The sequence below is a fragment of the Hylobates moloch genome, unplaced genomic scaffold (genome assembly GCF_009828535.3).
Source record: "Hylobates moloch isolate HMO894 unplaced genomic scaffold, HMol_V3 SCAFFOLD_4, whole genome shotgun sequence".
In the NCBI taxonomy this organism is placed as follows: Eukaryota; Metazoa; Chordata; class Mammalia; order Primates; family Hylobatidae; genus Hylobates; species Hylobates moloch.
This window is the reverse complement of record NW_026652279.1, coordinates 145,041,166-145,047,702: the sequence shown is the minus strand read 5'-3', so window position 1 is coordinate 145,047,702 and position 6,537 is coordinate 145,041,166. Positions and strand designations below refer to the sequence as shown.

The following is a 6,537-nucleotide window of genomic DNA, read 5'->3' as shown; positions in this document are numbered from 1 at the left end:
ACTTAGTTTATAGTTTAAAACAAAGATCACAGCCCTTTCCCAAAACAAACCTCCTTCTTGCCTAAGGAGTAGACTCTTTTTGCAGGACTAAGAAATTAGCCACAAGATTAGAAATTATGGTTTAGGAGTCATGCAGCTGGAGGCTACAAGATTCTGACCCTCCCTAAACTGCTTCTAAGATTAGTGCTTGAGAGGAGAGAGGAGCCACCCCAGCCGCAGTAAGGGGCTGGGGTGGGGGCCCAGGACAGAGTGGCTGCATGACCCTGTTCTGTGAAGCGTTGAATAAGGAGCCAAACTCCTGGCGGCCCCATGTCTGTACAACCTTCACCACAGAGCAGGTTCGCGCCTTGGAGAGCGTCTTCCGGCACCACCAGTATCTGGGCCCTCTGGAGCGGAAGTGGCTGGCCAGGGATATGCAGCTCACAGAGGTCCAGATGAAAACCTGGTTTCGAAAACGCCGGATGAAACACGAACGGCAAATGCAGGATTCACAGCTGAACAGCCCCTTCTTGGGGTCTCTCCACCCGCCCGGGCTTTCCACTCACCGTCTTCTGGCCTTACGAACGGCCTGCAGCTGCTGTGCCCTTGGGCTCCCCAGCCAGGGCCCCAGGCTCTGATGATGCCCCCTGGCTCCTTCTGGGTCTCTGCCAAGTGGAACAAGAGCCTCTGGCCTCTGCGTGGGCTTCCTGTTGCAGGCAGCCTCTGGCGTACCACCCCCCCAGCCCAGGAAGTGGCGTGGATACACTGGGACCAGCACTGTCCACAGGGCCTTGGAGCCTGTGTGCTCTGCCAGAGACGGGCTGCGTTTTGAGGAAGTGCAGCTGACTCCATGTCTGCCACACACGCGGTCTGTGTAGATCGCACCTGGCACCTCCCAGGAGGACTCAGCTGTTCTGCTTACATCCTAGCGGCACCTTTCACCCTGACCCACGCAAAGGTTCCGGAGATTTCTGGTGAATATATTTGTTAAAGCCACCTCTTTACTGAAAGTTACCAAAAAGGGTCGGTTTAGGAAGTAAATGAAGGGTCAGTGAACAGTCAAAGGCAGAAGTGGGCTTGTTGTGGGTAGGGCTTTCAGTATATGATAAAAGAATAATTTGTTTTTTAAAAAGTGTTGGAAAAACTAAAGGTTGTAAGATTTGTGTGTAAAAAAGGAAACCATGAAGGATTGGAAGGGAATGCAGGTGTCGTGTGTGGTTCGAGTCCCTCTTAACAAGGACCCCAAAGCTGGAAAGCAGGAGGAAACAAAGGTGAAAATTAAGGCGGGCTGCTGGGGCTCTGCAGTGCGGTCTAGGCCTTGCGTGAGCCGGGACTGTGCCCGCAGCCTGTTGGGGGCTGCTCTTCTGCGGCCAGGGAAAGCGGGGCAGCTGAGACCTGTGGCTGTGCCTGGACTGAAGCCGTCCCCCACGTCCCCACCCTCCAGAATGTGCTCACCTGTCCCTGTCCTCGCAGCAGCCTCCGGACAAAACAGAATGACTCAAAGACAGCACTTCCTGCAGAAAGTCCGGAAGTGCCCAGAATGAGAGGCACGGAAGCCCCTCCTGGGGAGAACTCTCCCTCACTCATGGACAGACCATTCTTGGTGCAGATTCCTGACTGCACGCACCGAACCTTAGACAAGAGCACATTCATCCACGTCGCCCCAGAGTGCCCAGGAGGTAGGCAGTGCAGGGCGCCCAGACAGACGGGTTCAGCCTGCAGGACTGCGAGGCGACTTGTGAAACCGACCCAGGCATCCCAAGAGGAACAAAAGTGTGGTCCTGTGGCCATGTCCGCAGTAAGTTCTTTTTCCCCTTGCTCATTTCTGCATTGTTGAAAGTGTTTACAACCAGCATGTGCTTTTAAAATACGACCTCCGGTAAGAGGGGAAGAGCTGCTGTGCGTCCTAGCGAGTGATGATGTAACCGAGGCCTGGACGAGGCCCTTGGAGGGCAGTGGTTGTGTGTCCGGAATTGGTGGGTTCTTGGTCCCACTGACTTCAAGAATAAAGCCACGGACCCTCGCGGTGAGTGTTACAGCTCTTAAGGTGGCGTCTCCGGAGTTGTTCCTTCTGATGTTCGGATGTGTTCGGAGTTTCTTCCTTCTGGTGGGTTCGTTGTCTCGCTGGCTCAGGAGTGAAGCTGTAGACCTTCACGGTGAGTGTTACAGCTGTTAAGGCGGCGCTTCTGGAGTTGTTCCTTCTGATGTTCAGATGTGTTCGGAGTTCCTTCCTTCTGGTGGGTTCATGGTCTCACTGGCTCAGGAGTGAAGCTGCAGACCTTTGCGGTGAGTGTTACAGCTCTTAAGGGAGCGCGTCTGGAGTTGTTCCTTCCTCCCGGTGGGCTCCTGGTCTCACTGGCTTCAGGAGTGAAGCTGCAGACCTTCGCGGTGAGCTCATAGAAGCAGTGTGGACCCAAAGAGTGAGCAGTAGCAAGATTTATTGCAAAGAGCAAAAGAACAAAGCTTAAACAGTGTGGAAGGGGACCTGAGCGGGTTGCCACTGCTGGCTCAGGCAGCCTGCTTTTATTCTCTTATCTGGCCCCACCCACATCCTGCTGATTGGTAGAGCCAAGTGGTCTGTTTTGACAGGGTGCTGATTGGTGTGTTTACAATCCCTGAGTTAGACAAAAAGGTTCTCCACGTCGCCATCAGATCAGTTAGATACAGAGTATGGACACAAAGGTTCTCCAAGGCACCACCAGAGCAGCTAGATACAGAGTGTCGATTGGTGTACTCACAAACCCTGAGCTAGACACAGGGTGCTGATTGGTGTGTTTACAAACCTTGAGCCAGATACAGAGTGCCGATTGGTGTATTTACAATCCCTGAGCTAGACATAAAGGTTCTCCAAGGCCCCACCAGAGCAGCTAGATACAGTGTCAATTGGTGCACTCACAAAGCCTGAGCTAGACACAGGGTGCTGATTGGTGTGTTTACAAACCTTGAGCTAGATACAGAGTGCTGATTGGTGTATTTACAATCCCTGAGATAGACATAAAAGTTCTCCACATCCCCACCAGACTCAGGAGCCCAGCTGGCTTCACCCAGTGGATACCGCACTGGGGCTGCAGGTGGAGCTGCCTGCCAGTCCCACACCGTGCAATCGCACTCCTCAGCTCTTGGGTGGTGGATGGGACTGGGCGCCGTGGAGCAGGGGGTGGTGCTCCTTGGCACCGAGAGCGAGCGAGGGCTGTGAGGACTGCCAGCACGCTGTCACCTCTCAGTTGGACAGGGGCTCCTGGGTGTGGCCTGGACAGCACTGATTTGTGGATGTGGATGGGGGCACATTGTCCGTGATAAAAGTACAAGTGCGCCGCAAAAAAAAAAAAAAAAAAAAAAAAAAAAAATCAATGCTTGAGATATTTTGCAGACCCTGCACTTGATGGTTTAGCTGGCACCACCCAGATCAATAAACTGGCTCATCTAATCTTGTGGTCCCCACCCAGGAACTGACTCAGCACAGGAAGACAGCTTTGACTCCCTGTGATTTTGCCTCTAACCTGACCAATTAGCACTCCTGACTCACTGGCCTCCCCCTACTCTGCTCCGCGAATGCTCTGGGAGACTGATATGAGTAATAATAAAACTCCAGTCTCCCACACGGCCAGCCAGTTCTGTGTATCACTCTTTCTCTATTGCAATTCCCCTGTCTTGATAAATCAGCTCAGTCTAGGTGGTGGGCAAGGTAAAGCCATTGGACAGTTACACCGTTACACAGAGTTTATGAAATGTAATATTCTTCATTCTGTTTTAATAGTTTACATATTTGCAGTTAATGTTTTAATTTTCTGTAACTTTTCAAATTTCTGACTTAAAGCTGTTCATAATGCCTTTTCAATCTTGATTGTAAATTTCTTTTATTACTGCCCACAGAAGATTTTTGAGCAGATAGTAATTTCTATTGATTTCTAAAATAAACTACAATTTGATTACAGTTGCAAGTAGAGGGAATATCTCTGATTTCACTAATCTGTACTTACCAAAGTATACCTGCAAGGGATTGGATAATAGCTACGGTCCATTTCTTGTCAAAATAAATATCTGAATTTTTTTCCTTAAATAATTCTACAACTAATGACAACTCAAAAATACAAATCTTTTTGTAATAATTTGACTAACCTAAATATTACATGGCTCAGAAAGAGTGTAATTTTAACACAAAAATAAGTGCAGTGCAAAAAGGTAATTATCAAGGATCATTATTTTGAAAGACAACAAAACAAAGCAAGATGGAAATGGGCATTTTTGAGGAAGACCATGTGAGCAATAATGTACTGGTTGTCCCTGACTTAGGATGGTTTGACTTAAAATTTTTCAGACTTTTCCATGGATCGAAAGTCATGTGCATTCATATGGGTACCTTGAGTACCCATACAAACATTCTGTTTTTTACATTCAGTAGAGTATTTAATAAGTTGCATGAGATATTCAACGTTTTATTATAAAATAGGCTTTTTTTTAGATGATTTTGCTCAAATGTAGGCTAATGTAAGTGTTCTGAGAATATTTAAAGTTGGCTCGGCTAAACTATGATATTTGGTAGGTTAGGTGTATTAAATGCATTTGACTTAAGGATATTTTCAACTTAAGATGCACTTATTGGAACATGACCCCCTTGTAAGTCAAGGAGAATCTGTATTTCCCATTACATTTTTAAAAGACTACACAGGGGTGAAGTAACCTATAGATTCCTGCGACTATTTTAATTATTCTCTCTAGCTTTGATGATAAACCTACCTTCACAGCCAAATTAATATTTTTCCCACCAACAAATGGTATTTTTCCACCTAACAAGAGGATTTTTTCCTATATTTTTCCCTGTATATGTTTTATTTTATATAAACTACCAATGTATTTTATCATATTGCTCCTGAAATAAATGTATGTCCTATATTATATAATTAAATTTTACATGATATATTATTGTATTAGGCTGCACAAAATAGGGGTTTTTTTAAAAAATCATTATAATCAGAAAAATATTATAAAACATAGATTTTCTTTCTGAGCATGCTTTATTACTAGTAATTTCTGCTAACTGGCTTTGTTTGACATTGCTGGAGCTTTAAAGTTAAAAACTAGATGTAGTGGTCACACACCTGTAATCCCAGCTACTTGGGAGGCTGAGGTGCAAGGATTGCTTTGAGTCCAGGAGAACAAGACCAGCCTGGGCAACATACTGATATGCCCCTCTCAAAAAAGAAAGAAAATTTAAAAAGTTAGATACATGAATTATTGAATGAGTATTAGATGTGTAACAAGGCTTCTAGTATAAATTTATATTCACATGTATTAAAGGGTATACATATTTCTAGATAAAAATTCAAAATTTTTCTCAATGAGATTAAGAGTTGCATATGCTGTGGTGCCCTGGTGAGGGCAGCAAAATATTCAGCCCGATTTGATTTGAATTTTAAAAAATTTGTTTTAAATTGACAGTAATTGTATATATAGAATACAAGGTAGTGTTTTGATATGTGTATACATTGTGGAATAATTAAATAAAGGTACATATCCATCACTTAATATACTTACCATTTTTTGTGGTGAGAATATTTCAAATGTACTAAAGCAGTTTTGAAATATGCAATACATTATTTTTAACAATAGTCACCATACTGTTATAGGTCTCAAACACTTATTTCCCCTATCGATGTGAATCTATGTACCCTTTACCATTAACTCCATATTTCATCCCCCTTACCCCATCCTAGCTTTTGGTAAGCATCATTCTAATTTCTACTTCTATCAGATCAACGTTTTTTAGATTCTATATACAAGTGAAATCATGGAGTATTTGTCTTTCTGTACCTGGCTTCTTTCACTTAGAATAATGTCCTACAGGCTCATCCATGTTGTCACAAATGACAGAATCCTCCTTTTATAAGGCTGAGAAGTATTCCATCGTGGATGTATCCCAGATTTCCTTTGTTCATTCATCCACCAATAGATGCTCTAGTCAATTCAAAATTTTGCCATCGTAAATAATGCTTCAGTGAATAAGAGAGTACAGATGTCTCTTCAACATACTGATTTCAATTTATTTGGATATATACCTAGAAACGTGATTTGCTGGATCATATGGCAGTTTTACTTTTAGTTTGTGAGGAACCTAATTACATTCTGATTTTAAAAGGGAGATACTCTTCTATACAAACTACAAGCTATTAGAAAATCTGAGCTGTAGCTCTTTAGTCCAAAAGAAAGCATTCCCAGAAAAACAACTGTATTTCATATCAGAATAATGACTATATCATTATTGTTTTCTAAATCAGAGTAGCTGTATTCTTGAATTCATTCATTCATTCTTCAGTAGCATTAATATATCACAGTTACAGACCTGCCAGAAACCTTAGGAAGCACCTAATACAAACTCAAAAGATGTGAATGTATCTGTAGTTGGTATCTAGGAAAAATGTACACTCTTAGTAGTTCTGGAAAAAAATGCAGTTGTTCACATGTTGCATGCATGCTTTCCAATCTATTTCCTTTTTTTTTTTGAGACAGAGTCTTGCTCTGTCACCCAGGCTGCATGAAGAAACTTAAGTTCAAACTCGC

At 43.7% G+C, this 6,537-nt stretch overlaps 1 pseudogene; it reads left to right on the top strand.

Moving 5' to 3' along the window:
• The first annotated feature begins 257 nt into the window (after positions 1-257).
• On the top strand, positions 258-825 carry LOC116467502 (homeobox protein VENTX-like; annotated as a pseudogene).
• Positions 826-6,537: the final 5,712 nt, after the last annotated feature.